General features: G+C 44.1%; 1 pseudogene; it reads right to left on the bottom strand.

The window, feature by feature from the left end:
• Window positions 1-4,329: 4,329 nt before the first annotated feature.
• LOC144102575 (uncharacterized) lies at window positions 4,330-8,736 on the bottom strand (annotated as a pseudogene).
• Window positions 8,737-9,353: the final 617 nt, after the last annotated feature.

Raw genomic sequence — 9,353 nt, 5'->3', positions numbered from 1 at the left:
GTTTGAGTTGTGGTATAAAAGTATTAATGTTGGTGCGAAACTATTCGCACTGGAGGCTGTCGTAGATGGCTGTTACTTACCAGCTTAGCAGCGACTAACGGCAGCAGCCGAGCATGAAGCACGGCCCTGCCTGCGGCCATAGAATATTTTGGGTTCTGCGTTTCTTGTTATTTGGAGCTCCACGTGTGTTAAGCTCGCAAACAGTTAAAACTGTAACTGTGCACTTCTACTTTTCGAAGTTAATTTCATGCTTCGTGCTTCTCTGCCATGTCAGCCCTATTGTTTGTTTACATTTATGGAACTTTAGGTTGACTTTATACCTGTTTTGATGACAAAAGGGCTGCAGCATGACCAGAAATAGTTTTTTACACCTATGATATTGCACAGAAATATTTTCTCCCGCATTAAAAATGCTACTGAACAAGTTTGAACACCTTTTAAGAGCACTAATGCTCTTAATTGTACAATTTTGTTTCTTTGATCGTCATTGCTATCGTTTGAGAATAACATTTTTTTACTTAGTAGCTCCAAAAGAAGTCTGATAACATTCAGGTGCATCTAATGTCATTTGATTAGAATGACATTAAGTTTTCCAATGTGACAGGGGTATTAGTTTGTGAGCATTATTACGTCGGGAGGAACAACTCCAGGCGCTGTGCCCAAACGCTCATTCAGATTCAGTTCTCCTGTGTCCATGATGCACTGGTGCATGCAGTTCTTCCCATGAATTGCACTAGAAAAATATTGTACCACGTTTTTGCTCATTAAAGTGCTAAGTACTCCTGTAATATACAAAAGTGAAGATATTGATACCCAAATTTGAATGGCTGCTGCAGCTAATTATCAGGAACTGGGAGAAAGAAAAGATATCATGTTTTTCTGCTCTGCGTAGTAGTGCGACAAGATAGTACTGCGCATTCACCACCTGCCTCAAGAAGGACAAATGAGAAAGCGACATACGAAGGGATAAGTACTATTATATTTCTATCTGTAATGTTGTCACTGTTTTGATGTACCACTGCAATAACTTTCCCCAACGACATGAAAGCTTACAACAAGAATTCAATTCGTAATATGGACCTTCTGGACCATCCTATTAGACTGACTATATCATTCACATACCTTTCTGCTAAATAAATCTAAGGTATCACTTATTTGAGCGTTTTAGTGGCCAGGAGGCAGCTGGATGGGGGCTCCTGTTCCAAAAAGATATAATTGTCAAGGTCGAGGCATTCTACAGCATTAACGACAGAGTGGCAAGTATCGTACTTAAGCTGAATAAGAGATACAAGCTGAATGTTGTGCATTCATGCATGAGATAGTCGAAAAGCTCTAAAAAGAAGTGGAATCCGCAATGTGTAAGACAAAAACTCGGTACACACAAGTGACAGGCAATGTGTCATCACGGTAGTGTTGTCGAGCGTTCTGGCAGTTGGCGCAGCTGCCACGCAGAGGCACACAAGCCTAAGAAACCTGACGGCAATTCACACGAAAACAGCTATATGCAGAGTACTTTTAACATTAAAGTACAAGTGTTCGGAACTGAGTCCGACAGCATTACGGCTTCATCAGAAGGGGCTCTCTCGGTAACGATCGATGAAAACCCTTTCAATGCTTTGCTCTCTCGGCTCCTCTCTTTCGGGCTTGCTTTATGCCCGTGGTAGCATGACAGCATGCTTTCTTGCATCGGCTGGAATTTCTGACAAAAGGATGCTCCGGCAGGGGAGGGCGCATTTCCGCGACGGCTCCATGGCTGTTGGCACCAGGACCGGGCATGCGGGTGACACCTGTAGGGCAGAGAGGAGAGTTTGTGCTTCATCGGTGAGCATGGTGCCGGGCTTTAATAGCAAGCCAATGGAGGGAGCTTTCTGGAATCGGTCTAGGTTTGGGGAGGGGAAGAAGCTAATAACATTTATGAGTTAGTGGTCAGGGAAAATGCAGTGGACAGCACAATGGTACGGCAGAAGAGGTATTCCCCTTTAACCAGGGACGAGGGCTTTAGCAAGCGAACAGTTATAATATTGCAAATATCATTATGGAGCGTGCAAAAGAAGTAAGCGCTGGGATAGTTAGGATAATGTTAAGCTCTCAGAAACAAGGGCAAATTATGCATTTGAAAAACTGCAAGTTATGAGACCGTTAGACTTGTACATGGAACTTAACTGACGAAAGAAATCTGTAAACGTGAAGCAACTGAGCAAGAACTTTAAATGTGAAGAGAAGCTGGCATGCTCTATGTGCCGTACGTAGCATAAAAGCTGTCAAGTTGAGGCTAGGCATTAAAAAAAATCAGATATATCAGAAAATGACAAACAGGGCAAGGCTATTATTATATGTTTCAGGGAATAAAAATGGCTGAGAAACTCTAAACAGATGTTTTCAGCACCCGAAATAATAAGGATGACATGACATAAGCAGTGGTACAGATGAGCTGTACATTCAGCTGGTAGCGAAAGAGGAAGTAAGCAAAGCCTTACAAGAAATGAAACGAAGGAAAGCGGCTGCTGAGGATCAGGTAACTGCAGATACGTTGAAGGGTAGCGAGGAGGCTGTGGTAGAAGAACTAGCCACTCTGTATAGGCAGTGTCCCACGACCTGTAACATATCGAGATCCTGGAGAAACGCTCACATTAACATTAGAAAGAGACATCAAGGACGTAGTAAAGTACAGACCGATCAGCTTACTGAACACTGCCTACGAGGTATATACTAGGGTAACTGCTTAGACAAATATAGGAACATTATTCATCAGTTAACGAAAACACAGGCTATTCGTCTGCTAATCATGCTGGCACTATCAGTCTGATGTTGGATGAGGGATTCGGAATTGCTTTAGACGGAACCACCGGTCAGGAACGACGCTTGCTCTGAACACCGCCACCACCACCAGGACAGGACTGCCGACGAGTTAAAGGAGTTGGAATTTGGGAGGAAGGTTACGAGAGGGATTATTTAGATTTATATGCAAGATAGAGATAAAAATGAACTGCTCTCCGAAGAGAGGATCTTAAGGCAGGATCGTAATGGATGATCCCAAAATGGAGCATCCCAAAATGGAGCACACAAGAGAAGCATGATTCACTGCACTCGCCGTCCAGCTTTTATACAGTTCTCCGTCCCTAGATTCCCCAGGTTTAGGACGTCTCTGCCAGGGTGGGAGTGGCCTAAAACGTATTATCGCGCACAAACAGGCTCCACCGCACGCAGGGACACGCCCTCGTCGGGTGTCGAGTCCGGGAGAGAGGAGGATGCCCGCGGGTCCACTCCGACTGCGGAGGGGATGATCTCATAGATAGCCGAAAGATCCCATGCACCGCTGACACCTGTTCTTTAGATGTCAGCCGACGCGCCGGGCAAGATCGCACGGTCGGGTCAAGAAGCCGGAAGGAGTCGCTTCGTCATTTGTCATGCCTGCGAAGATTAGCGGACGGCGACCTCCAGCTCGCTGCCTTAACCCTACGCTTAAAGGGCCACAGAAAGGGGTGTTTGAGCTTGCCTCTAAAAAGTTTGAACTATGTAGAGTACAGGCCATCGAGCGTTCATGTCGCGTAGGAGACCTCATAAGCTAGCGCGAAATTTACAATTATTTTTAAAAATTCCCGCTTTCGCACCTCGCGGCGACGCGTGGTGCCGGGCTTTTGCGCGGAAACCTGGCAGATGACGTCACGTCTTGCAAATGACGTCAGCATCCGGGTGTAATTGTTGGTTCAAAGTGCCAAATTCTTTCAGACGTCACGCGCTACCACTGCCGCCGCCACTCCGCACGCTCCACAGCCGGCGTAGGTAGGGCTGGGGCCGAGTGAGTTGGGCCAACACCACCTAGACTTATTAAGGCCTCTCCACATTTGCGTGACGTCACCACACTGCGACGGCCCAGTAGGTTCGGCTTCCGCGCTCGCACGCGTTTCGCGCATTTCAAAGTGCTGATTATGTCTTTCGAAAAGAAAATTACTTTTTTTTTAAAATCGTGTTTTGCTTGCCCACACCCTAACCGAATGTTTTTTTTGTTCTTGTTTCTTTGAAAGTATAAGCAATAACATTTTAGCAGAATTTTACTGACTTTATATCAAAGCGCGCATGTGTGAAGATACGTTCGTAATATTTTTTTTATTGAAAATGAACAACGCAGAGGACTTTCACAAGCCGTATTTTATTTTCAGATGAGAAACACGATCAGTAGGAGTAGGAGGTAAGGAAACTGTTACAGCACTGAATCATAAAATGCAGTAAGTGAAGCCAACAACAGAAAAGCTGTAACCAGAAAGCAAACAAAAGAAAATATGCAGAATATATAATACAATGCAAAAACTGGTTTCAAAACTAAAAAAACTAACAAAAACAGTCACAAGCACACAGAGTAGTCAATTGTTCAATGTCTTCTATTTTCTCTCTTTTTTTTGCAGCCTTTTCAACTATAAGTTGATCATTTTTTCTTTTACAAAGGTTATTTAGAAGCGTGTTTGCTGCTGCACTTAGGACATAGTGCATTACCAACTGTGGAGTGTGCCCATTCTCACACACATCAAAGTCAATGCCGTCATTTAACATATCATGTGTGAGTGCCAAGAGAGCCTCCTTTTGATTCGGTAGTGCATGAAACTGTGTCGCATGCTGTTCGCTTCTCAGTTTGTCAAGAACTATCTCAGCAGTAAGAACAGCATTTACTATGGCAGGCTGTGGAAACTTGAGACTACCACGAGTCATGGCCTTGACTAACTCCCCACCTTCTACTTCAATTTCATCTTCTAGCATTAAATTTTCTTTGCAAGTCATGCATGACAGCTTTTTGAACGCAGCGTGGGCACAATAGCCAGCAACGTAAGTGGTTGCTGGGAGATTTGGCGCCTTGGCATAATCGTCGTCCGTTACCTCAATGTCAAACACTTAAAGTACTGCCACCGCGTCTGTTGCAGCCTCAAACTCTGGGAGCTCCAGAATGTTCTGCAGACGAAGCTTTCGCTCCGACTCATAGACTTGTCTTATGGAAATGTGGTATTGCGCACCGGAGAGTTGGCGGTATTTGCCAAACCTCTCTTCCAAGCAATCAGTCTGAAACTTTCCTAAAAGTACATACTCGAAGTTCATTTCATCTAGGCAATACCTAGTCACCTTTACCAAGGTGTCTGTCGTGAGTCGGAGCGCACTGTGAGTCTCTCTTGTAAGTATGCCTGTGTCAAATTTGAGAGACTGCCACAGACCTAGCCCCTCCACTATACTTAACAGAAACTGGATCTGTGGACTTGACTCTGATGTAATCGGTGACTGCAGCTCATCACGAAGTCGAGTACCCTTGTTGCATGTCTTTACATTTACAATGTTCCACCCCTTTGTTATTGTTTCAAGGAACTGTGCAGTACCAGACACATGATCTAGCTCAAGTCTGGGCCCACATGCTCGCAGAGCTGCTGCCGTAGACGGGCTGAAAATCCTTAGCGCAAGCTTGTCATTCTGTCCCTCAATATTCGATGGGTTCAGAGGTTTAGACGAAAGTGTTGGTGCTGATTTAATCAGCTGACCCTGTTCTTTCGAGGGAAGTTCTCGAAGTGTTTTGAATGAAGCTTTAAGTATAGGTGGCTTTATATTAGGTCCTGTGGGGCTAGGAAAGAACATGCATGTTCCAGCATTTCGCTGATTGATCCAGTTATTCCTGACGCATTTCATTAAGTGTACACGATCAATCAGAAAAAAGAGAGGACGTTTAGAGTCTGCAGGGTGTGGATACACACTCTGAAGTTAGCAGGGGGACCCAAAAAGTGACATTGTTTTCCGGTTGATTGAGGTATTGTCAGCTATGACTGCGATTATACGCAACCCAACATGCTCTAGCTGAGTAATGATGCTATGCAGAATAGTGTGAAGCTGCTGTGCGTTGATGCGCTCTACTGGCAGTATGTGCACAACATTCTTCTGACGCAAAAGCAAGCTTTGCATCATAAAAACATGGGCTGTTTTTGCTGCCTTAGGGCTATTTGTAGCCGCACCAACAATTACTCCTCCCTTATAATCAAATTACGACTGCAGGTGAATTTTGTCTATCATGAGTTCAACAATTTTTTCATGCTCCGTCATTGCTGCGACAAGCTTCTTTGCATACGATAGGAAAGAAGTGCCTTGCTGTTCAGTGGCCGGGCTTACGCTGTAGGAGTTACATATACGACGTATTGTAGATCGATGGGGTAATCTAAGGTTTTCGGAACTGTGAAGGAACCTATAAGCATGCGGAGAAACTGTAAATAAAATGCTTGAGAATACCAGCAACTCTGCAGAATACCGGGATGACCTGCTATGCTTGACAAGAAGAAGAGAAACTTGCTCTTTCGAAAAACTAACAGCATTGGGTTGTTCAACATCTGCCAGTTCACAATTTAAGGCACCTTCAAGCAGGGAAAGTGCCAACTTCAGCAAACCATCAATTTTTTCTTCATGCTTAGACAACAATTTTCCGTGAAACGACTCTACAGCATCCAGCAGACCTATCAAGCAACGGATATCATGTACTGTGTGAGGGATGGTATCTATGCCATCAATTGTAGTCAGCTGCACATTTCGGTAATGAACTTTCACCGTGAGGTTCTCTAAGACCGTAACTGACGACAAAACACGAGGGACGTCATCAACAGCAAGATTGAGAAAAAGGACGCAGGCAGGTCGAGAAATAACATTCCAAAACTCAGAAAGCTTGATTTGAGGAAGGCACTCCAGTAAAACTTGGAAAGTGTCAATCTTGTTCTTTGCTTCTTCCTCCTCGTGTGTCTGGAGTGACATGGCGATGGCATCTCGTAAAGAAGCTGCTTCAAGACGCATTCTCTTTTCAGTCGGTGCTTCTCGGGACGTAGTGGCGGGCGCAGAAAGGTACGCGGGACAGTTCGAGAATACACTGGGAATGGCGTCGGAGCTGAGTCGAGCGATGCAAATTACTAGAACATATCGTTCATAAGCACATTACAGAATTTCTTGAAGCTAACAATATCTTGTGCAAATTTCAGCATGGGTTTCGGCGCGGGCTCAGTACCATTTCACAACTTGTAGAATTCACGCACGACATTGCTAGTTCCCTCGACACGGGCTCACAAATCGACGCTTTATTTATCGACCTTTCTAAAGCTTTTGACACCGTTCTCCACAGCAAACTTCTTTGTAAACTTAATGCAATACTCAAAAACCCGTTACTGGTAGACAGGATATCAAGCTTTCTTTCTAATCGTACACAGTATGTTTCTTTCAACTCCTGTTCATCTGACACTGTTAATGTATCATCCGGTGTACCACAAGGATCCGTGCTCGGACCACTGTTGTTCTTATTATACATTAATGATTTTCCAGAAAATATTATTTCTAAAATTCGGTTGTATGCAGACAATTGTGGGATATACAGTTCAATTAACACCCCTGAGGATCACGCGCAACTAAATCAGTCATTCGTGTCATTCTGCTCATGGTGTGAAACATGGCAAATGCAAATAAACTTTCGTAAATCTGTATACAAGTCATTCTGTAATCGCACAATACCATCTTCTTACAGCTACTCATTCAAAGATAACTCTCTGAATCAAGTGTCCGAGTACAAATATTTAGGTCTTCTTTTTTCTTCTAACTTGTCCTGGTCAAAGCATATTAACACAATATCCAATAATGCAATGCGGAGGCTCGGTTATCTAAAACGTACACTTAGTGTTGCCCCCCAAGAAACTAAACTGGTAACATACAAAGCTTTAATTCGTCCACTTTTGGAGTATGGGTCAATAATCTGGAATCCTCATAAACAGTCCGATATCAGTAAGCTGGAATCCGTCCAAAGGAAAGCAGTACGGTTTATTTGCCGTCGGTATGACAGAAATTTTTCACCTTCATCCACTCTTCCTGCCATAGGCCTTTCCCTCCTTTGTACCCGCCGCGACAATGAGTGTTTAAAATATTTTCATGGTATTGTTAATTCATCTCGCTTTGCTTCACTGTCTGAGTATTTGCATTTTTCAGCATCTTCATCTACAAGGAGCTACCACCCATTGAATGTAACACCCATTCACGCGCGCACTGATGTGTTCAAATTTAGTTTTTTTCCTCGTGTTATCGAACGATGGAATTCTTTACCCGGTGCTATACGCTCCCTGGAACCAAACCTATTTTTCAATGTTGTTTCAAATCTGTGATTAGTCTGTTGCATTTCTGTCCTGTATTTTAATGGTGTTCACTTCTGAATATGTCGTCCCTCTCTGCCTTTTTTTCCCACTCCTGCAATAGCCCCATCGGGGCTGCAGTATATGCAAATAAATAACTAAATAAATAAATAAATAAATAAAATAAATCTTCAATTTTGCCTCGACGACTTTGCCCGTTTTTGAGTCCACATACTTGAAGAAGGCTGAATGTCTGATTCTTTAAAGTGCCGCTCGCAGACCTGCAAAGCCCAGCGCAGATAAGGTTAGCATATTTAAGATGATTAATTCCATGGGTGCAATAGCAATTAGCGCAGTGAAATATTTCAAATTTAGAATATTTCCAGCTCGCCCACTAGGCCATGTTGTAGCGCATTATGTACACACAGCTAAGTCGCGGAATAAATATCACGCTTTTTCGACTTACCACTGAGCGCTTTCCGGGTTCGAAATCAGCACGTGGAATGGCTTTCAACCATTGCCTCCTTCTGTCAGCATCAGCTGGGAAAGTGAAGACGCGCACAGTCTTTTCTCCATCGTAATTCCCGCGGCAGCCGGGAACACAACAGTGTCCTGACATTTTAACAAACGGCTCAGGAACTGTCACATGCGCACAACACTTTCACAGACGTTTCCCAGGATTGCACTTCGAGTATTCACATCCCGCAAGGAAGCTTCAGCAAATGACACAGAAAGAAAGGACGGCGGAGGAACAGCATGTAACAAACGACACGTGCAGCACATGTTCAAACACGACGGTAGTGATGTTTACAGCAATCTCGATGTCTCCTTTCAAATGATTGCTTTCGACAATTTACTAGAAAAACTGCACAAAGTAAGCTTTTAAAAGATTGAACAGTTTCCAGAAATGCGAACGAAGATTGTTACATTGAACCAGATATCTTTCATGTCTTTTAAAACGGTGAAATTCATTATCTTCAATTTGCTATACGCAAACACGCCTCGGAGTACTCCGCACTTCAACAATTTGAAACAGCGCGGGAGGAGAACGGTGGCAGCGGCCGCCAGGAGGTGTTGCCGCAGCGGTCGGCGGTGGCTGCTCCCGCGTCGTAGTGCGGTGACGTCACGCGTCGGAGGAGAAATCGTGGAGAGGCCTTAAAATACGGGGGTAGGTGGTGTTGGTTGAGCCGGCGGAGGAGCGCTGCCGTTTTGACGTGCGAGAGTAGAGGGAAAGGC

The sequence above is a fragment of the Amblyomma americanum genome, chromosome 8, assembly GCF_052857255.1.
Source record: "Amblyomma americanum isolate KBUSLIRL-KWMA chromosome 8, ASM5285725v1, whole genome shotgun sequence".
Classification (NCBI taxonomy): Eukaryota; Metazoa; Arthropoda; class Arachnida; order Ixodida; family Ixodidae; genus Amblyomma; species Amblyomma americanum.
Note: the sequence above shows the minus strand (reverse complement) of the source record. Positions and strands in the feature narration are given on the sequence as shown.